This window comes from Pinus tabuliformis, chromosome 9, assembly GCF_031772625.1.
Source record: "Pinus tabuliformis cultivar Carrire ecotype Pingquan chromosome 9, CPIR1, whole genome shotgun sequence".
Lineage (NCBI taxonomy): Eukaryota > Viridiplantae > Streptophyta > Pinopsida > Pinales > Pinaceae > Pinus > Pinus tabuliformis.
In genome coordinates this window covers 540822684-540847489 of record NC_142307.1, presented here as the reverse complement: position 1 = coordinate 540847489, position 24806 = coordinate 540822684, and the positions used below count along the sequence as shown (strand labels likewise).

The following is a 24806-nucleotide window of genomic DNA, read 5'->3' as shown; positions in this document are numbered from 1 at the left end:
GAATTCGTCTTAGTCCTTCAGGACATGTACTTATGTCTATGCAAGTGCTTCTTGCCTAAGCTATGTTGATACTTTACCTTTCTTTAGATAAGATGCTTGGTTGATGTTGTCATATAAATGACCATGTCTACCATGCACAAAAATTTAAACATTTTCTTGAAAATAAAGATTATGACTATGGGTATCAGTAACCACTTTTCACTTGTATTTTATCAGCTTTTCACTTGTATTTTATCTTCTTTTCACTTGTATTTTATTCGTAAATATAATCAAGAGGATCATTAGCCATGAGAATGGCCCATTACCTAATTTCCTATAACATTTTTAGTTAACATTGAAATCATGGCTTAAATGTGGTTTATTACTATATGAGGTAGCATCCAAATGTGTGATGCGTGTTGCATTAACATTCTGCTTTTGATAAGTTTTTTTTTTTCATTGAATGAATTATTTTTGGTTGGTAACTGACAAATAATAAGTGTTTCTTTATGCTTTCAACTATATTTTTTTATTTGATTATTTTTATTAGTTATTGACTCTAAATATTATTTGAAAGTCAATATTATTAAAATAAATGTTGTCACATCTTGCATCTTGAAATTGAGCATACTCGGTTTTTTTTGGGTCTATGCATATTTGTTTCCATCTGTTCCTAGTGATTTTTAAGGCTCACAACTCTATAGAATGTAGCATCTCGTTTGGCATAAGTTGATGTTTGTTGGGAAACCAACAACAGTTTAACTAATTGATGCTTATAACACCATCTATTCTCCTCTAATGAATATATATAAAATCTTACACCCAAACCAGGAGAATATATATAAAATCTTACACCCAAACCAATCTATGCTTGTAAAACGATCATGCTACCAACTGATGCTCGTAAAAGAACCTACTGGACCAAGCTTATGATAATAGAGAATTTGCATACATAATATCGATGATTGAATGAATGGAGATATAGACTAATGTGAGCCTAGTTATTTCACTGATGTTATCACCTTCAGAGTCGTCATGTTCTCATTTGCAGATTAATACAGAGAAAATATGAGTAAGAAATTCATATATGGCGCACATATCATCATCCTACTTAAAGCACAGGGACTAAAGACTTTCCAGGTGCTCCATGCAAATATTTTACGTGTCGGAAGCCACTTTCAACATGTCACATATTTGACATCTATACATTGTTTCACATGCAAGCATTTGAAAGTAGAGCAGCCATGCTAAATTTGTGCATCAACTTTGGCATTGTCGGGCGTTTTTTCACAAAGTTTGCTTCTGAGAATCTGCGGAAGTGGCCAACGCAACATCAGGAATGATTGTTGATAATGAATGCAAGATCAAATTCTTGGAGCTGAAGAGCAAGAGAACCCATCGTTATATAAAATTCAAGATTGATGAGAAGCTTCAGTAAATTACTGTGGACAAGATTGGCACTCCTGGGAAAACTTATGATGATTTTACTACTTCTCTTTCTGAGAACGTGTGAAAATATGTTTATTTATGAATTTCCTGAGGAGTGCAGATATGTTGTTTATGACTTTGACTGGGTGACTAAAGAAAACTATCAAAAGAGAAACATAGTTTTGATTGCATGGTTTCTTGACACTTTCAGGGTCCTAAACAAAAGACTGCATGCATGCTCCAAGGATAGGTTAAGGAGAGAGTTCGATGGAATCCAATGTGATGTTCAAGAAACACATGCCTCTGAGATAAACATTGATAACATTAGAGCCAAAGAACGTTAGAATTCTTATGCTTTGATGTTTGCATTATAGGTTGTGTGGATCTGAATTATGATTTTTTTCTTGGTTGTCTGATCAATTCTTGATAGCTTTATTGCACCACGATAGTTTGTTATATAACTGTTCATGATTTATGTTTGATATCAGAAACAACTTGTAGCATCTCTTCTTATGGCATGCAACTAGTTAGTAGTAATGGGTTGTCGATAGGGAGGTGACATTATTTATGAGAGTTCTCAAGGCCATGAAGGCTCTAGGACATAGGAGTAATGATGTCTCTCCAGTCCTGAACCGTTTGCTAAAGTATCTTGTATAGATCCATGTAATATGTTTATTGCATTTTGATTTTGGGCGTTCTGGTATATGCACATGACAATGATTGGCCTCTCATTGAGGTCGAATGCCTCTTAGTTTGAACCATTGGCTACTTATTTCTTTGGATGTAGCTCATTGGGTGTTATACTTACACAACCTGCATTACAAAATCATTATTCACGGGGAATTAAGGCTTCAAATATTTTTTTTGGATCAGAGGAAGGTCTCCAATTTTGGTCTTGCAAAGCTTTCTCCTGATGATAAAAATACGTGGAAACAAGATTGGAAGACATATATGGATATCTTGGATATCTTTCTCTAGAGAATGTAGGTAAGTTTTGACTGTTTGTTTTATTAGGAAAACTATGGCTGTTTTTTTTACTCTATAAATTTAGATAATTTCAATGCAAAATGATTCACACAGAAATCTATCGGAATGAAATCTATAGGAATTGTCTCTGATTTTACCTTTTTCTTTGCTTCAGTAGTGGTTTCTTCTAACCCAAATGTACTCTATTTCTGAAAATTTCATAGTTACTTCATTATTGTGTTAACCTTTAGGTGTACCAGAGCTGCAAAATGCCCTGCATTCCATTCCTTCACAAAAGTTATTTTCTATTTCCCTGTTACACATGTTTTAATGACATAACTCTCCTACATTTTATGTGTAATCATTCCCAGATCTTGTTGATGTAAAAAATGTGATTCTAAACACTTGGGCTTGTGGAACATTTCTTGCGTGATCTGAGTGCAACTAAAATTTCCCTAGTTGCTACTGGAAACGCGTTGCACTTCCACCCCCTTTTTGGCCCGAAAATGTGTTTCTTGCCTTTGCGAGTTATTTCACTGCCTTCAATGATATTTTAATGCCTTCATAACTTGATCAGTTCTTTAACTCTGTTTTCGATCTCATATCCTTTCACTTTAATGATTAAATCCTGCACACCTTCCTTGTCGATTTCATCGAAAGTTTTCTTTATCAACCTTTGAGTTTTGATTTCCATCAAGTTTCAGTGTACAATTATATTTAGCTTCTATTGTTGTTCCTATTCTTAAGACAATTCCACAATCTCTGCTCGATAGTCTAGTAATGCGGTTTCCACATTTTGCAATGTTGTCAGTATCTCGGTTGTTGTAACATGTTTCTCCTCACCTTTCCATTTTACCCACACTCTTCCTTCTTTACCTGGAGGTGGATTTGCTTGCTTTTTCGGATTTAGTTCACTGTTCATTGTGGTTATCACTTTTCATTTATCCTTTCCTGCTTACCTGAGCTGTCTGCTTGCACACGAAGCATCACGAGTTCAAAATAATACTACCTATCTCATTTCTGTACACTGAGCCCAGTAGGTTTGTAATGTTGTAACCATGCTCTGATACCATTTGTCACATCCCCAATAAAACCATCCAATCCAAACCATTTTTTCTGTCTAAGTGCAAGGTAAGTTTGCGATGCAAGTTCTTTTGGATAAGGGTCTTAGTTGCAAACCACAACACACAACTACACATTATCAATTCATTAACATAGCACAAAAGAATCACTCATAATTGTTAGATATATAAATGATTTGGACTCATAATATTTTGGTTTACACAAATTAGGTATTGACTGTAAATACTAGTTATGTAATGCTATAGACAATGTGGTAGTGATGTTTATGTAAACTGATGATCTATAATTTCATGTGAACAAGATTTTTTGTGTTTCGGGATGACTTGCCGCAAGCCATTGGGGAAATCTGGAGGATGAGGGGGCCATAATACCAATTGTCAGGAAGGCAACGCGACACAAATGGGAAAGTAAGTAGGCCTTGTCCAGGTGGAACAAGAAGCCTATCCTAATGCCTCAATTTCTTAAAAGACTAAAAAAAATGAAAAGGGTAACTAAATTTGGGAAATAATTGGTATGTTTGACTGCCTGTTTCTAGTTCTATGGTTGGTTTACTGAATACTTGGTAGTAAATGACAACGAAAAGTCACTGAAAGATGACACCTCCATCTCCTAAGTATTAATTCGTGGCTGAACTTTCCCTGCAGAGCTTCACCTGCAAAAGCTCACTGTAACGACTCCTACGTCGAATAACGATCATACCGTGGCTGATCTTTCCGTGCAAAACTTCACCTGCAGAGGCTCACTAGAATTACTCCTGCGTCGCATAGCATAAACTGACTGTCGGGAAAAATGATTGTCCGAAAAACGGTGCTGGGAAAAAGAATAACGGCTCATGCAAAAACTCGTGGAAAACCCTTTCCATGTGTGATATTTCCACTGGACGGACAAATGAAAATTACGCACTCAGATTGGTTGGTTGAACAGTGTTTACCGAACCAAGTCCATAGAGGGAACTTTCTGTGTAATTACATGACTTCCATAGCTAGTATGGAAGGTGTTCTTAAGTCCATTGCAATTAAATACAATTTTGTTTTTACCAAAAAGAGATATATCTAGCAAAACAATATTATTATTTTTTATATGGGGTGTTAAATGAGAAGTGGTTGTTATAATATACTTTATTTTCCTTCCTTTTTATATGAAAATATATTTCAACTTAATATTGAAATATATAACTTAACATAAATATTCAAATAATTATACATCATAATTTGATTTTTTTTAAAGTACTTTATCTTTGTATAGTAATAATACAAAATTATGCTACTTAATATGAATATTGAAATATTTTATTTGTTATTGAAATAAATATTATTTTTTAATTTTATATTAAAAAATGACATGTCAATTATATTTTAAAGAAAAAAAATTAATTATAAAATAATAAGAATATTGGAAATATTTTAAAATGTTTTAACATAAAAAGTTGTGTTTTTTAATTGCTTCATATAATATATACATATATATGCATAGTTAGCATTGAAACATTTTGTTTAACATAGGTATTGAAATATATTTATAAACAACATTGTCCATATTGATATTTTATTAATATAATTTTAAATAGTTTAATATTATTTGATTTTGTATAGTCTACATTGACATTTTATTAATATAATTTTAAATAGTTTAATATTATTTGATTTTGTATAGTGAAATACATTATTTATGATGTAGATTGAAATTTTTATTATCATTCATATTTTTTAAATGTTCTATATCAATTTTATATTAAGAATTAAATGAATTTTTATGTTTTTAACTTTTAGGGCATTAAATTCTAAATTTACTAGATATCCGTAAACATGAAGTTTGTATTTTGAAATATATTAGTCAACATAGATATTCAAACAATTTATTGAAGTGTTATAGTGAAGATTGATGGATTGATTTATTTTATTTTACTTGTAATTACTTTACTTCTTAAAGTTAATATAAAAATAAGACATTATTGTTATTTTATAATACTTCTAACTAAAACTATCAATTATGTATATTCATTTCTGTTTTTACTATAGGGAATATTGTTTTTTTATTCTAAACTGGGTAGGTTAGCTAATATTGTTTTTTAATTCAGAATATATTTTATTTTAATTTTATAAGAGACATATATCAACTTCATATTAAGCACCTATGGAATCACACATCATCCTTATGTTAGATTAAACAATAATTAAAAACAATTAATACTTAATACTTAATAATATATTTAAATTGAAACTAATCTATATATATTTTATTATTTATTGATTATTTTATTTTTAAAAGTAAATTTAAATTCTTTATTTTAAAAAAATTTACCCCTTTTTTATATTGAAATTTCAAATATACTTCTACCTACACACACATATTCTAAAATAAATTAATTCAATAGGTAAGAAATTAATAAACCCCTTTATTAATTTTATATATTCTAAAATAAATTAATTCAATAGGTAAGAAATTAATAAACCCCTTTATTAATTTAGGTTTAAAAATTTAATGATAATAATAAAATTGGAGTTCTCTGTGGATAACTAATTATGGGATAGTAAATTTAATGATGCTAGTAAAATTGTGATGGTAAAATTGGTATATATATATATATATAAAATTTAATTTAATGCTATGTAAATTATTAAAATATTATATAATAAGAAAAATATTATATAATAAGAAATTTGATTGTTATTAGTAATAAATCCATAAATTTAAGTTATTTAATTTTTTTAAAATATTGTGATATATATGCATGTATATAATTATTTATTTTCGTTTTGTCAATTTTCCGTCTAAAATTTTTGTGTATTATATATGAAATAACTAAAATTTGTGGTGGATATTCCACGTATCATAAGGTACACTTTTAAATTATTTGTTATGATAATGGGTGGATCCTCTATTTGATATGTCATTCATTTAGAATACCATACACAATGTTTCTAGAATAATATATGATACACAATGTCTTTAGAACAAATATTGACAAAGCATGAATTCCTATGGTTATTAGTAACTTTTATGTGAGATTTGTCGTAAAGAGAAAAAAAAAAAAATCAAAGAGAAAAACATCATGGATTATATTAAGAGAATATAAAGTTCTGTTACATAACATGGCCGTCCCATCCTGGAACATTGACAGATAGGTCTGATACTGCAGATTAATCGGGAAACTTCCACCAAAAAAAGACTGTCCAGATAGCTTACAGATATATCATCATTAGAAACAATTTATAAAACCATCCAAAAGCAGAGAGGAAGATCAAAAGAGAAAAGTCATCCACATAAACCAAAAAAGAAACGATAGAGGTAAAATTGACAGAAACCATGGCTGGAGGTTAACCAGCAGGGTCGAGGAAAGCGAAAATGTGAACCAGGACAGAGGCAAGGGGCACCCTGGAATCTTGAAAGATGTGAGCATTCCTCCATTTCCACAAAAACCAGCATGTAAGGATGAATACTGATCGCCAAGCTGGTCGCTGTTCGCTCCACCATTTGAAGCCCTCCTGTACAGATGAGAAAACCCGGTGAGGGAAACCATGAGATAATGACAGATCATACCAGATTTGAGACGATGCAGCACATTGAAAGAACATGTGGGCATTTGTTTCAGCCGCCAGACAACACATTGGACATCTGCCCGGACCCTGCCATCCCTTCCTTTGAAGGACCTCCCATGTGAGGTTCCTGTTAGAAAAGATCAACCATGAAAATAAAATCATCTTGAGCGGACACGACGCTTTCCATAATTTGGGAGGAAAGATGGGAGCGGAGAGCGGCGGAAGGCCAGATGAAAAAGCTGCATATAGGTCCTTGACACAAATAGGCTGTGTAGAGTTCTGCATAGACCATACCAGCGCATCCTTTGAGCCTGATTGCTTGATACCTTTGCCTGCAAGATTATTAACAGCCGAACACCAAATGGGATGAAGAGAAAGAGGCAACAATAAATCATCCCCGTCCTTCCATACTGGAGAAGATGAGGACCAAGATTTAATCAGTTTGTTCCACGTAAAGAAGCCTTTTGAGTGGAAAAAGGAAATCAATCCAGGGGGAAGCAGCGATTCGAGACCATGCACTGTTGGATCAATACCGAAATAGATGCTCGAGCCTGTAAAGATTCTCCATCTTAAATTTCCCAAGAAGAAAACCTGAATCTTCCTAAAGCTTTGCCAGATGGCTGACCCCCTTTTAATGCCCAGTGATTTTCTTCTGAACCAGAAAACCAAGCTCCTGCCTTTAAGATATTTTTGGTTGATGATATTGCTCCACTTGCCCTCACCATAGATGGCTCTATGAAGGGATTTGCAAAGGAGGGCTTTACCAAAAGACCTCATGTGCATAAGGCCCCAACCGTCTTCGGCCTTGTGATGGAGTCCATCTTAACTAAATGGAATTTGGATTGATAAGATCTTCCACCCCATAAAAAATTTGCAGCTAAAGAGACCATTTTGCTAATAATGGAAGTAGGAAGAAGATATAGATGGGCCCAATAAACCGCAAGTTGAGATAGAACTGTCTGTACCAAGATAAATCTGCCCCCCAGAGATAGGAATCTCATCTCCCATCTTGATATTTTTTTATAGAAGCGGTCGATCAGCCATAGCCAGTCCTGTTTACGGTTTCCTTTTGCTTTCAGAAAGAAACCCAAATATTTAAAGCCCTCCTTAATTGATGCCTGGTTAATGCCAAACAACGCTGCAATCCATTGAACTAACTCCAGATTGGACTCATTGTGATACAACATGGATTTGTTCCTGTTAATGACCAAGCCAGAAGCTGACTGGAACTTTTGAAAGATCTCATTCAGGCAGAGCCAGGTTGATTTGCATAGCATGGCAAAGATAAGAATGTCATCGACAAACAGATTATGAGATAGGAATATATCCTTGCAAATCTTGATCGGCATGCACCTTCGATCGGCCACTGCATTATTGATCTGGGTGCTGAGAGAGTTCATCACAAGAATAAAGAGGAGGGGGGAGAGAGGGCAGCCCTGACGAAGTCCTCTCTCCGCCTGGAAAAAGGATGAAGGGGTGCCATTAATAATAACTGAGTATTTAACATTTTCGACACACGCCATTACCCAGTTTATACCCTGAGACCTCAAACCGATTTTGGCCAGAAGGATTCTAAGAAATCCCCAATCTACACAGTCATACGTCTTTTCCAGATCTATCTTTAGAATGGCCGCATCAATGTTGTTTGATAAAACTGAAAATAAGCATTCTTGAGTCATAGCGACTGCGTCGAGAATATTCCTGTCTTTTAAAAAAGCATGCTGGTCCCTGGTAATGAAGGAGTTCAGAACAGGTTTCATCCTTTCCGCTATAATTTTAGAGATGATTTTAAAAAGAATGTTACATAATGCAATAGGCCTGTAGTCCGATAATGATTCTGAATGATCCTTTTTGGGAATAAGAGCTAAGAATGTAGCAGTCAAGGCACTGTTTATATTCCCAGATGTGCGCGTAGCATCCACCATCCGCAGCATGTCCTCTTTGAACATATCATAGAAGTGAGAAAAGAACTCAATCGGCCAGCCATCTGGCCCAGGACTTTTGTCCTTTTTGAATTTCTTGATAACATCATGAAGTTCCTCTTCCATAATAGGCTTAAAAAACTCGGCATTTGCATCCTCGTCAAACATAACAGGCACCAGGTCCACAGCCCACAGGATGTCATTTATTTCACTTCGCTGCCTCTTATATTGGTTCTGGAAGAATCTTGTGGCTTCCACCGATATGTCATGCTGAGAGAAAAAGAAACCCCCATTACCATCTTCAATCTTCCAGATCGAGTTTTTACGCCTCCTTGCATTTGCGAAATTGTGAAAAAACTTAGAGTTTCGGTCGCCCTCCCTGAGCCAAGTCGCTCTGCTTTTAAGCCTCCAGGATGCTTCTTCCTTTAGCAGCAGCGCTTGTTTCTTTTTTTCCAAAATTCTGATGAGATTCTTTTGATCAAAAGACAAGCGATCATAATTTACTGAGTCTGTGAGGATACCTATCTCCTTTTTGATGTCGATCAGCTCCTGTTTATCCTCCTTCCTCCGCTTGATTTGCCAGTCCTTAGCCACCTCCCTTAGAGATTGGATCTTTTCCCGGAAAGTAGAGAAGGGAGCCATTTCGGATTGTTTTAAGTCCTCCCACTTTTTTGTTATGACCTCATTAAAGGATTTTTCTTCCAAAAAGATTCTATTAAATTTAAAGGAGTAACCCATCCTGCAATCCATATCCTTCCATTCAAGAAAGATGGGTCTGTGATCCGAGGTAAAATCATTACCTGTACTAGCAACAGGCATCCCCCATTTTGCAATAATGCTGGCATTTATAATAAAACGGTCAATTCTTTTTGCGATGAAGGTTGGGCCTGACCTATTGTTATCCCATGTTGGAGACATTTTGTCAGGAATGACATCAACCAAATTCCTGTTCAAAAATTCCTGTCGAAGTCTATCAGCCAGTGGGTCATTCTTCCTGCAGTTACCCCAACATTCATCAGAATTCAGGGTGACGTTTAGATCACCTGGAATCATTAATGACTCAATATCAAGGATTTCAAAGGCAAACAAATTATCCCAAAAGGAGGATCTGTTTTTATAGGGCGCATAAATATTCAAGATATTTAGGATCAAAGGCCAACCTCTGATTGAAGCCGAGATAAGAATTCCAGCACAACATTTAAAGGCTTTTGCTTTAATCCATGCTGGGTCCCACAAAACTACCAGACCGCCAGACATACCATCAGCTTCAGTGGCAACCATATGCCAAGTCGGAAACATTCTTCTGAAGAAGGCCAAAGAAACATTGCTTGAGTGCATTGTTTCCTGGATGAAAATAATATGAGGGTGAGCTGGAACAAAAATCTCTTTTAGCGCCAAGAATTTTGGGAGGGCGCCCAATCCCCTGATATTCAAAGAAATTAGGAATGTCATTTTGAAGACTGACCAGCCATACATGCTCTAAGCGGCTGGGAATCAGCAGATTCCAGGATTGGAACATCTACAAGGGAGAGGTTTGTGACACCAAGATCAGAAACAATTGTTCTGCCTCTGAAGTGACGACTGCCGCCTCTCTGCTTTTTCCGAACGGTGATGTTTTTTGCAGAATTGGGGCTGATAGAAGGGAAAGAGGGCTTATGAATAGTTAAAGGTTCAAGAACCGATGGGTTCCTCTGAAGGAGAAGATCAATATCACTATCGGATTTATTCACCGGAGATTCAGTCGGGGAGTTGAAAGGAGTCGGAGATGGCATAATCTCCTTACCTCTTGACAGACCAGCTGGAGGGGTTGCAGAAGAGGGCGTCGAAGAAGCTATCAGAATGGGGTGAGAACCTACTACAAAATCCCCTTTATTCATGGGAGAAGGAGAGGGCACCGCATTCTCATCTAGAGGCTCAGGGATAAGAGGACATTCAAAATCCGTCGTGAAAGGAGCTTCGGGCTGGTCTTGAGGGTTGAGCTGTGAGAAGCGAAGATCCATGGCCTGTGAAGATAACTGATTGTCATGGATGCTTGCATCTTCAGAAGGAGAGTCGAAACCAGAGATTCTGCCCCTATAAAGAGACTGCCGCTTTGGCTTGCGATTGAAACGATGACTGCAGTTTTTGATGAGGTGTCCTGTTCGATGACAGAGAGAGCATCGAAAGGGGATGCCCCAAAAGTCAAGCCTTTGACATATTTTGACGCCCTCCCAGGTTATCTCGATATGATCCGGATAACCACCTTTGTAAGGTTTTTCTATCAAAATCCACGCAATCCTTTTATCCTTCTCGCCTCTGACCCAGGGATCCACATAGATAAATTTTCCGACTGAATTGCCAATCTCAGTAAGGGTTTCTACCGACCATAATTCTATAGGAAGGTTGGGAAGCTTTACCCAAATCATACAATTTGATGGCGTGTTTTTAAGAGGGTCAAAGCCCATGAACCACCGAGATAATGACAAGAAGCTCCTACCAAACACCCATGGCTTGTTAAGGATGACTTCCAGATCCGATGCTTTCAGGAAGTGGAAGGAGAACCAATCTTTCATTAGCCGAGATATGACTGGAGTGTATCCAATCAGAGGAGACCATTTAGATGCTAGCCATGTTCTCATTTCTTCCTCAGTCATCTCTGGAAAATTCCACTTCCCTATCAGTGCAAGCTTTTGCAGGCTATCAATACGTTCGGACAATGTTGCACTCGCCACCGAAACAGCCTTAGGCGGAGGGATCGTTTTGACCGGGATTGTAGATTTGTTAAAAGGTTGGGCTTGGGCATGCACTTTGCCATTTTTAGAGATGTCCTGATCATAATTGTGATGAGCCGAATCCGGCATCGACCGAGCAGGGATGGATTGGGCCCGAAAGTCGGGGGGAAGCATTTCGTCCACCGTGGCATGCCAGCTGGAGCCTTGTTTGGCAATTTCACGTGCAGATTCAGCCTCGATAGCAGCTCTGAAAAGAGCTTGCGTGGCAGGAGAGTCACTATCATCCGACATCATAGAACAAAGAGAAGGCTCAGAAGGTGCTGGAACGAAAGTACAACACGGATGCAATGCGAAATCCTAGCCAAAAGGGAACGTTCTGCAAGAAAACCTGGATAAAATGATCACTGGAAAGGGAAAACTTAAGGGAAGAAGTACAAACAGAAGACTTCCGCTAGATTCTGTCAGAAGACGACGGACGAGGCTAGATTTGGAATTAAAAGAACCGCAGGAAAAGGATGCCGAATTCTCGAAAAGGAAGCTTCAAGGACTAGGAAGGATAAATTCAAGGGTCCAGACCAGCACCTCGCATGCTGTGAAAAGACAGAAAAGGATGGAGCCCTACCGTCAAAATGTCAACAGCAAGGAGGATAGATAATTCAGAGTCAGAACAATCAGAAGACTTAATGAATCCACAGGGGTCACCGGAAAAGAGTTTTGAAAAAAACTCCGACGAAAAGAGACCTGCCGAGAAACTATGAGACCCCGGATGATTCAAACCAGGGCTACTGGCTAAAGAAAAACTATTCTGCTGGCTGATTATGACAATCAATACAGCAACAATAGATCTGAATAATGCGCCACCATCTCCCAATTCGAAACCTGATGTCTGAACATGGGCTATAGATGAAGATAGACGCCTTAATCTTATTTATGAAAGATTTCAACATAGTTTTGCCAAGGATATGCAAAAAACCTAATTTAAATCATCCTTTAAGCAAGAACTATCCACTTAGAGATTTAAACAAGCTTGGAAAAATTTGCTAAGGAAAAACTTTCCAGAATCATTAACAATCATGATAGTGCAACTGAAAGATTTAAACGACAGCAGAAGGAAAAGGATAACTAACCCAAGAGAGGAGTCCGGAAGCACGTCAGAAACCGAAAGAGCCTTACAAAGAAACCGAGCATAGGAGCAACCGAACATGAAAAAACCAGCATGAAAAGGAACTAAAGCTTAGATGGCGATCAGAGATACCTTCTGCAACCTTTCCTCTGGCCAGGAAGGCCAGAGAGGAAACCGATTACAACCCACAGGAGACGATATATGAAGAGGTAAGCGTAAGTAGAGTGGCTAGATTATAGACAACCAGGTGTCTCCCTGCATGGGTAGGGGCCCATGAACCTGTTCCGGTGACGATGAAACGAGCGGAAACGTGTCCAGCCAATGGGAAGGTGACCATGCAAAAGAGGCACCTGTGAGAGCGAAATGTATGTACTGTGAAGACCCAAGGCTTGCGCTGGTTGGCAGAGACACAAGAAGAAGAGCTGTGGTTCAAGCTGGTTGGCTGGTGCTCATGCCGAAAGATTTGAGCGCACGCTGGTTGGCTGAGAAAGACAACAGCTCACTGAACAAGGCTCTCCCGTCCCAACGCGCTCCAAAGCTCCTCAAAAAGAGCTTAGGTGTACTCGATGATGATGGGAGCATCCACATTAAACTTGTTATTTCTTATAGGATACACATTGTTTCTAGAAAAAAGATTAGAAAAAAGATTAACGAAACATAAATTCCAATTTTAAAATTGTATATGATACACAATGTTTCTAAAATTCCAATGGTGAAAATATGCATATTCATATAGTTATTTATTTTTTATTTAAATAAGTTATTTTGTAATTTAATATTATGATAGGTGTATGCATAACAACATCTCTACCTGATAGATTTTAAAGCCTTTGTAAAAAGTTTTACATTTAAATTATTAATATTATTATTTTTTATGGCTTGAAAAATTAGCAATTATGCAAATGTCAGGAGAAAAGCTTCCCACAACTACCACTATTAACTTTTTGTTGATGATTGGGCAAGTGAGACACCCACCACGTTTCAAACAATTAACCACTATGTACAAAAACCTTAAAAATATACATTCACGATTATTCTATATTTAGTAAACTAAATTGTTTTTATTAAATTATCAAAATAAAATATAAATAATTACAAAATAAATAAATTAAACATATCAAACTATTTTATTAATTTGTTAACTTCCCTTTTATTTTAATGAGTGAATATATTCTATTAATTAAAGTTGTATATATGTTCATTAGATTTGAAAACTAAAATATGCATAATCTCAAACAATAGAATTAGATCTCACATTATATACATAATTACATATAACATTTAATATTTTGGTATAAATAATTTTTTAGGTTACACGATATATATAAGATGGCAAGAGTCATAAATAAATATTCTATTATAAATATTTTATTATCATAAAGTAAGGTTATATATGTTTCTTGATTAAAAACAATCCTAAACAATATAAAATTTTATATTTAACAAATATATATATATATATATATATATATAAAATTACATACAACACGCACAAATATATTTTTCTGCATTCAATAATATATGTAAGATGCCAAGACTTATAAAGTTATCAGTTATGTAAACTAATAACAATCCAAATCTAACAACAGATACACAATTCAAATGATATTTAATTATTCACCTTATGGGGGTGCGAATCGTGGAGGAAACAACTAATTTTTGGAAAATGTGTCATAATAACATTTGTCCCATTCTAGACCTGGCATGGAAACTTACAAGGGGAGTTAGTTCTCACTCCCAACGTCCTATTGTTATAAATCCATGGCAAATGTAGGAGGGCGGCAGAGGTATGTTCAAAGAGGGAGTCGAGGTGTGGATTAATCCTAAACCTCCTTCACTTGGTCTCATTCCTTAGTTTTTATGTGACACTGTGCATGTCACAGAGCTTAGGCCTGTTTCTGAGGTCGTAGTCCTATTTGCGATCTTGTTCATGTCGGTTAGTAGGTGGGGTCGATGTTCTTCGTTCTTTGTTTACATGCTATAGATCTTGGGGATGTGTTTGACATGATGGTCATACACTCCATTTTTACCAACCTAGATAGTGAGTTCAGAGGTATTTCTTATGCGTGTCAAATTTTTATGTTTAGGTGTTGGTAATCTAGTCATATTTTCATTTGGTACTGAAGCAAAGGGGATGCTGTTTTTCTTTGTCAAGTTTTGGATTTCCTTCAAGGTTTTACGTAGTCCTTTATGGTTTACGTCTCTGAAATTCTGTAGGTCTGTGAAACAGGAAATCATTCAGTCAATTAAAGAACAAAATTGTCTCTTTAGTTTGGGTATCACCTTGTTTATGTTATCATTTTCTTTTGGTGTTGGGAGTGGTTCGACATTGTAATTTTAGGTGCCTCATGTTTTTTAATTGTCGTAAATTAAAATCTATAATTGAATCTAGACCGTTAGTTTGGAAACTAGAAGAAAATTTGATTGTCTTTCAATCTGACACTGAAGGGGCGGTGGTTCGTTCGGTTGCATGTCATTTTGGTCATGATGCTCTAAGTGGTTTTCCTCATTGGGCCTTTTCTTTTGTCATTTTGCGTCCTCACCAAAGAATGGTGAGCAAAAGAGGTGGTGTATGTACTGTCAGATTCAAAAGAATTCCACCTTTTGCCTACGACTCAATGGTTACTTTTTTCGATGATGTTCCTCTTGAAGTGAGCAAAGAAATTATGTTGCTTGAGTCAAAAGAATCAAGAGCCCACCCCCATTATTTTGATTCAGAGATTGCTTGTGATGGTATGAAATGTGTTTCAAATACGGGTAGATTCTGAAAGCGACGACTTCACTTCTTGCACTCTTTGTACTTGCATCAACAAATGGATACTCCGTTATGTTTGATTTTTAAAGACAAACAAGTTGAAAATTACAATGCTTTCTCTGACTGGAAGACACCAAGTGTATGTTAAGGAACAATAAATTCTATCTGAATAACATTGACTTTTGTTTGAGTTAGCAACACTCGTTGTCTTGCTTTTAACTACAGGGACTTGTGGAGATATTTGGTTGTTTTTGTGACCCTCCTTGTTTTGTGCTTGTTGGGTATGAATAGGGACTTATCACTCATTTCACTTTATGTGTTTTTGTATAGCCCTGTGTTTTCTATATGTGCTAGATGGACCTTTAATTTCAGTTTTGGTGATGGATTTTTCATTTTGCTGGAGAAGTTGTTCGTGGATGGTGAAAATTGATTGTGCCTTTAGTTTGTGATGTGTCACTCTTGACTCTCCAATAACCTTTAGTTTGTGGCGTGTCACTATTGACTTTGTTGTAACCTCTGGCTATTACATATATGGCATTGGGTTAAATTATCATGTAATTTTTGTTCTATTGTAGCCTCTTGCTAGCGGATGCATGGTATCTGTTTTTTGTTTATGGTGTTCTTTCTTGTCTCAAATCCTTGGAGTTTGGTATGTGGAATTTAAATGTTGACGGGAGTCTAGTTTTCTTGTTGCTGGGAGGAAATATTTGTTCCTCCCTCTTTGATCTTTGTTATCTAGACATTGTGGTTATGAATGTAATCTCTTTTTTGAAATAATATCAATTACTACAACTAAAAAAAAGATACCATTACAATGAAGTTATTATTAATCTTATTGCATAATACATAAGGACATCATCATACTCTTCATAATACATCTAGTTGTACAACCATTTTCTAGTTAAAAATACTATTTCATTTTAATGACATTAGCCTAATCTCTAAATTCCAACTAAATCGTCTTATTGTACAACTATTTTTGAGTTAAAAAACTATTTCATTTTAATGACATTAAGCCAATCTCTAAGTTCTAGCTAAATCATCTTAGTTTAAGTGTTATTTTGAAAGATTTTTGCATAAAATGTTATAATATTAAACTTGTACTTACATTAAATGGCCTTGTTATAATATTAAATTATAAGTCTTTAAATTTGAATTAAACCAACTGATTTTAGGTGTTATTTAGAATTTATTATTAAAAGAAAATATTGTCACGTTATAATTATAATTATATAATATTTAAAAATTTAAATTTACATTAATTAAATAATTTATACGAAATAATTTAACATTAAATTATTGAAAAAGGTGAATACCTTTATAGAATTAAAAAAATTCAAATTACTTTAAATTTATTTCAAATTTAAATTAATAATATTTAATATATATTTTTAATAATTTTATTATATATGAAAAAATTATTACACTTAAATTTTAAATATAAATATGTATTATTTACGTGGAAAATATTAAATATATATTTTTAATAATAAATTAATAATATTTAATATATATTTTTAATAATTTTATTATATGAAAAATTTATTACACTTAATTTTTAAACATAAATATATTTTAATTACGTGGAAAAGCATGTTTATTTTAGATTGAGACTTTTATTTGGGTGATTATAATTGAAAAGAATCTTCGTACATTATTTTTTTAACACTTAAATTTAATAGATTGAACTTTCGGGGGAGTGTGATGAAAAAAAACTATTTACATTAATTTTTTTTGAGAGTAAAAAATAATTTGGTAAAAAATTTATTTTCTGAAATATATAATTTTTTTATTATTATTGAAAAATGTGTGATATTTATAAAATAATTATATCTATGAAATAATTATATTTATAACAATAATTAATATTAATATTTCAAAATTGTCTAAGCTATAGTTTAACTAGTCTGAGGAATTGTCTAGAAAGTTATAGAAATTCTAGTCATATTTAGAGAAAATTCGACAAAGATTTTTGTAAATCCAAATTATAGTTGTTAAATTTCAAAATTTTAGATAATTTGTAAATCCAAATTACAGTTGTTCAACTTTAAAATAATTATTGACAACATAACAGTGTAGAAAGAATATTAATAAGTTAACAGTGAATAAAGCAAAACTAAACTTCTTTATGTAATGCTGAGAAAGATAAATTCAATTAATTAATTAAAAAAAAGGCGCCTAATAATTTCATTATTTAACTGTTGGACAAATATGCACTACCGGGAAATTTTTCTATGCCGTTTCATGAGTGAGTGATCATAATTTTCTCGGTTTAATCCTCTCTGCGACGTTGAATTTTATTTTTATAATTCCTATATGTCACATTACCAGAGCAAGCTATTAATGATTTCTCATTATGCATTAGTAGCCCTGTAAATATAAAAAGACAAATAATATATTAAGCTAAATGGATGATTTAATGTCTAAATTTGAATATGGTGTTATAGTTTCAAAATTTTCCTGTTACTTTCCTTCAAAATAATTTATAATTTATATATTTGTAAATAATTTATTATTCACTTTCATTCAAAATAATTTATAATTTATATATTTGTAAATAATTTATTATTCTCGAGTATGGTGTGACTCTTAACCTACACAGATAAATAGATTAATGGATCTTTGTCTATTATTGTTTAATGTAATTTTCCAAAAACAAATAATGAATAAGATTTTATATATATATATATATATTTTAAATTATATATGGTTAGACAAATAATTTAAACATAGACTAAAAGGTAATAGGGTGTATTGTTGAAAGTTATCTGTTTGGAAATTTGTGAATAGACTATTTTAAACTGACCAATTTACAAATAAAAAAATCAATTAAAAATAATAAATAACATTAATTTTTTTGATTACATGTTTGGAATTTGTATAAACTTTATATGTGAAAAATATACAAAAATAATGTGAAAATTTGAAATAATGTGAAGCAACCAACTCCACACACATTTATATTAAATTCTTAAATCACAACCATTTTTTTTAAATAATTTATATAGAATATGTGCATTCTAAAATACATGGAGTTCCTAGAATTTGCAGACCCTAATTCGTGAAGCAACCAAGTCCATAATCGTTTATATTGGATTTGTTAGTACTAATTAAAAAAAATTGAAGCAGAAACGTGTGCATATTCTAGAGAACATGTGCATTCTAAAACACATCGAGTTCCCAAAATGGACACATCCTAATTCCTAAATATGAAACCAAAAATTCCATGAAAATTTATATGGGATTTTTTCAATCTCACAAAAAAAAATTAAAGCGTGCATGTATTTATATTGGATTTTTCAATATCACACAAAAAAAAATTAAAGTGTGCATGTATTTATATTGGATTTTTCAATCTCACACAAAAAAATATTTAGAGTGTGCATGTTTTAAAACTTTGTGCATTCAAAAGCACATGGAGTTTTTAGAATGTGCAAATGCTAATCCCTAAAAGGTGAAGCAACCAAGTTCACAAATATTTACATTAGATTTATCAATCCTAGGAAAAAAAAATTGAATTAAAAGAATGTAGGCCTGTTTTAGAGAATGTGCCCATTTTAAATACAGAGTTTCTTTAATGTGCGTATGCTATTGTGAATAAAACATAGAAATACTCGCTTATTCAATTATATTTAATTTTAATAAGAATATTGATTTATTTGTTTTTACTCATGAATTCTTATTATAAATTCTTATTATTTTTAATTTATATTAATAAATTTATTAATTTTATTCTAGTAAATATTCTAATTTTTTTTATACGATTTTCAACCATTTTTATATTATTAATTTTGTTTAATGTGTATAATATTAATAATTAATTAATATAGATAGATATAATTAAAATAAATAAAGATTAATTCTTAATTGATAATTTATAACTTTAATTAATTTACTAACTATTATTTCCTAATTTTTAACCTTTATAATATTATTTAATTTAATTTAATTTTTATAATATTATAAATTAATTAATATATATAATTAAAATAAATAAAGACTAATTTCCAATAACTAGTTTATGACTAAATATTACTTTAATAATTAATTCCTAATAACTAGTTTTTAACTAAATATTATTTTAATTAATTTAATAAATTTATTAACAGCTAATTCCTAATGGCTAGCTTTGGACCCTAATGCATCCTTGCTATTTATTCTTTAGGATTGATTGACTTTTTCACCTCTGCTTTGATGATAAACCATATTAGTTAGTTCCAAACGTCGACCAAATCCTAATGATGTGATTAATCCAAAAAACATTATTATTGGTTGACCATGGGTGAATTTGCTTAATTATGGTTGCTCATGGTTGGATGTGGTTTACCAGGTTTAATTATGGTTGACCATGTTTTATTATTTGACTATGGTTGACTATATTTGACTATGATTTACCACAATTTTTTTCTCTTTGTGATGTTTAACCATATATGACCATGGTTAACTATTGTTTATGATTGTTGATTTTATTTAATTATAGTTCACTATGGTTTGATAATAGTTGACAATGGTTCACCATGTTTAACTATTATCCTGATTAAGTTTGACTATGCTTCACAAAGCATGCTTTTGGTTGACCATGGTTGACCGTGTTTGACTATGGTTAACTATAATGATTGACCTTATATGACAAATGTTAACTATATTTGACAATGCTTGACCATGGTTAATGATATTTTCTTATGGTTGACAATGTTTGACCATAATTGATAACTTGACTATGGTTGACCAAACATGAATATTTTTACTTCGATATTATGTTATGTTTCACCTTATTGCCAAATTTAATAATATGTTACATGGTGACATTAAAGGGTTGACTTGTATTTTCTATTAAATTACTATATTAAGAGGCTCAATACAAAATTATGTTATATTGCAATACCAAGATATTGACTCCAATAAAAATCACATAAAAATATTATGCACGACAACAATCATATATCACATTATGAAATTAAGAGGTTGATCTCAATACTATATTACATTGCAACAAAAAGATTTTGATAACATTCTTATGTCATATTGGGACTATGGTTCACCATCTTTTCCAATGGTTGATTATGGTCGGTAATATTTAATTATGATTAACTATGGTTGACCATGGTTGTCTTTACCACAATGTTAGGTTCAATATTATGTCACATGTCACATTATGTTTAACTTGAATATTATGTCAAATATCAACATTAAAGGGTTGATCTATATTTTATGTCAAATATCAACATTAAAGGGTTGATTTATATTTTATGTCAAATTATAACATTAGGGCGCTCAATGCAAAACGGTCATATATTTAACTTACATAAAATGTAATATTGAAACATTATGTATGATGACAATGTTATAACATTAAGAGGTAGATTTTAATACTTAACATTATGATGCTAAGATATTAACAATATTTTTATGATGCATTGTGGTGTTCATATTGGTTGATTAATGTTGAAATACTACATTTCTTAATAATGATGTTACATTGTGATGTTAATTAAGGGTTATATCATATATAATTTTTCTCAAGGGTTATATTGGATTGCGACATTTCTCAATGGTTATGTTGCATTATGAAAATCATCTTGGTTGACCTATGTTGAATTACTATGTTCCTTAATTGTTATTGTAGATTTTGACATACATTGAGGCTTAGGCTACATTAAAATATTTCTTAAGTGGTATGCCAAATTGTAATATTCCTCAAATTGATTGAGAATTTCATATTATTATTATTATTATATATATATATATATATATATATATATATATAGATATATAGATAGATAGATAGAGTAGTAACTAGATTTCCTAAATTTAAGTAAACTTAATAGATAGATTGAAATTTAAAAAGTACACTTGACTTTTTACTAATTTAAAAATTATGAAATATAAAATTACTATGCTCATTTTTTACATGGTTACTAAATCCAAATATCAAATTTAACCAAATCGTTATATTACCATTGATTTGGCCATGAAATGTTGAAATTCCCATATAGGAATGTTTTTTTTTAATTGTAAATTAGTTGATGGTATTTTCTTTAAGATTGGATTTAGTATGAGTGAATATGGGATGGATTTTTCCTCTAAATTTTAGTTTTATATTTTAAATATTAAAATAATTTATTATAATTTGTAATTTGTATAGTTATTTATTTATTTTATTTGGATTTTTGATTCTTAACTATGATTTTCTTTTCGTTAGCTCCTGTACCATCTTGTAAAATCCTTAGTCATCGTCTATGTACAAATATCAAGTAGATTAATCATCGAACCTACGGGAAGGATTTAACTTTTGGGAAAATCAATATTTCTAGAGATAGAGTTCGATTAATGCACATGGACAGTATATGCTACCCATTGGATTTTGTACTTGCCAAAATCCAACGGGTGGCATATACTTCCCCCGTCCATTAATGGAACTATAGCTCCAGAAATATTGTTCAGAAACATTTCGTCTGATCCCCCTCCATCTAATATGTACGAAGAAACTCCTACCACTAAGTCAAATTGGGGTTTCATGGTGGTGGTACAACATGGTCACTATCATGTCACTTTTTGTAGCCTCCTTCATTGGTCTTCATGAAGGTACAAAACCCTCTCAATTGGATAATGATTGAGTTTCATTTTCTCCTTGCTTTTCAATACCTCTCTTGTTCTATAATGCTCAGGGTTGGAATTTGATGAGAAAAATGCCCATCATAAAGCATTTTGGCCATCAAATATGCTTAAAAATTTTACATTGCCATTTCTCGTGATGTGTCTACAACTTTACAAAACATTTTTTTGTTGGTTTATTTTTTTCAAAATCATCATTAATACCCTCATACATAGCCATCAATTTACTGATATTTTTCGGTAGATACCTTGCTCATGCTTAGGCTAAGGCTCTTGCTCCAAGCCTCTATACATGCTCTACTATTATAATTTTCCCACGCTCCAACTCTCCAATGTAGCTAACAAAATCCACCAATATGCATTCAATTCCACCACCTCCCAGTCAAATAGTTCAAATTCAATAGTAACGAGTGCATTTTTTTTGAAGTGAAATGAAAACCATGGTGCACCTACTAATCACTATTTCAATGGAAACATCAAAATAGAAAGGCCCATGGGGGTGATGTTAACACTAGCTACAACACCTGTTAGTTCTCTAGGAACCTTATGTGTAATGATGGTGCCAAAGAAGTTACCTCAGGACTGGCTACCAATGATCAACGACTGCCAGCTCTACAACTAGACTTCACATCCATTGATAGCAGGCAAGATGGTGGAGCCAATAAAGAAAAACAAATGCCAAAGGTGAATTACTATTATCTTTATTTGGAGCGATAAGTTGTCACCACCACCATCGAATAATATTAAAGGGGGAATGAAGAGAAGAAGAGGAAATTGTAAGAAGAGGACATTGTCTAGGTTAGGCGATGATGGGTTATTGCTCGGGGAAAACCAAAATATTAAGAAACTACTTTTTAATGAACCCCAAAAGAAGAATTTGAAGAATATAGAGCCTCTCCTAGGTTTATTGTTGCGACCTCCTCCTAATGCAAAGTCGAAGGCTAATCCAACTTTTTGAGCCCCTATTTCCAAACAAACCAAGACAAAAGACCCTCATAAGGGGGAGATGATTTGTGAGGAGAAGCATAAATTGAGTGCAAGCCTACAATGTCTTCCCATTGAGAAGTTGCAGAACATTGTCCAGATTATCAAGAAAATAAATGTAGAGCTATGTCAATAGGATGACGAGATTGTTGTTGATATAGATAATTTTGATACAAAAATGCTTGGGAACTTGATAGGTTTGTTAATAATTGCAAGAAGAGCATGAGAAAGAATAAGACGAAGATAACTAGTGTTGAAGAACTACATCAAATTGGGATGGAGGATGTTGCAACTAGAGAAAGGGTTAGTTTTTTTCTCCATTTTATGGTAAAAAATTGCTTGTTAAATTTCACCAATGTGTCTGAATGGTTACAGTAAGTCAATGAGACTCTAGGTGTATGTTATCCCCTAACATGGGGAGAGGTTCTTATGGTTTTTGTAATCGACCTATTACGTTATTCTGCATATCGATGATGTGTTCTTGTTGTTATTGCTAGTCTCTTGTTTCCTCCAAAAGAGAAACTTCAAAGAAACTCAAGAAAGTATCATTGAAACTTGATGTTGACACAACCTTATTTTGTTTTTCACCTTTTAGGTTGGGTTTCACATCCCCCACCATCATTTTAATATAGTTATTCAACTATCTTACTTAAATGCTCAAAATAGGGGAAAAAGGAGATGAAGATGTTGACATTGATGATGATATGCAATATACAAATTTCCCTCCTATGGAGATTGATAAGAATATCTTTCCGTGCAAAACTTCACCTGCAGAGGCTCACTAGAATTACTCCTGCGTTGCATAACATAAACTGACTGTCGGGAAAAATGATTGTCCGAAAAACGGTGCTGGGAAAAAGAAAAACAGCTCATGCAAAAACCCCGTGGAAAACCCTTTCCACGTGTGATATTTTCACTGGACAGACGAATGAAATTCAGGCACTCAGATTGGTTGGTTGAACAGTGTTTACCCAACCAAGTCCATAGAGGGAACATCTTCTGTGTAATTACAGGATTTCCATACAATTAGCACATGATTTCCATAGCTAGTATGGAAGGGGTTCTTAACTCCATTGCAATTAAATACAATTTTGTTTTACCAAAAGAGATATATCTAGAAAAAAAATATTATTATTTTTATATGGGTGTTAAATGAGAAATGGTTGTTACAATATATTTTATTTTCCTTTCTTTTTATATAAAAATATATTTCAACTTAAAATATATAATTTAATATAGATTTCAAATAATTATACATTATAATTTGATTTTTTCAAGTACTTTACTTTCTTTCTATATAAAAATATATTTCAACTTAACATTGAAATATATAATTTAATATAGATTTCAAATAATTATACAATATAATTTGATTTTTTTCAAGTACTTTACTTTTGTATAGTAATGATATAGAACTATGCTACTTAATATGAATATTGAAATATTTTATTTATTATTGAAATACTTATTATTTTTTAATTTTATATTAAAAAATGACATGTCAATTCTATTTTAAAGAAAAAAAATTAATTATAAAATAATAAGAATATTGGAAATATTTTAAAACTTTTTAACATAAGAAGTTGTGTTTTTTAATTGCTTCTTATAATATATACATATATGCATAGTTAGCATTCAAACATTTTGTTTAAGATAGGTATTGAAATATATTTATAAACAACATTGTCCATATTAACATTT

General features: G+C 32.7%; 1 pseudogene; it reads left to right on the top strand.

Annotated features, from left to right (window-relative positions):
* The window catches only part of LOC149149656 (actin-depolymerizing factor 8 pseudogene), a 75966-nt pseudogene extending 74132 nt beyond the window's left edge, over positions 1-1834 (top strand).
* Positions 1835-24806: the final 22972 nt, after the last annotated feature.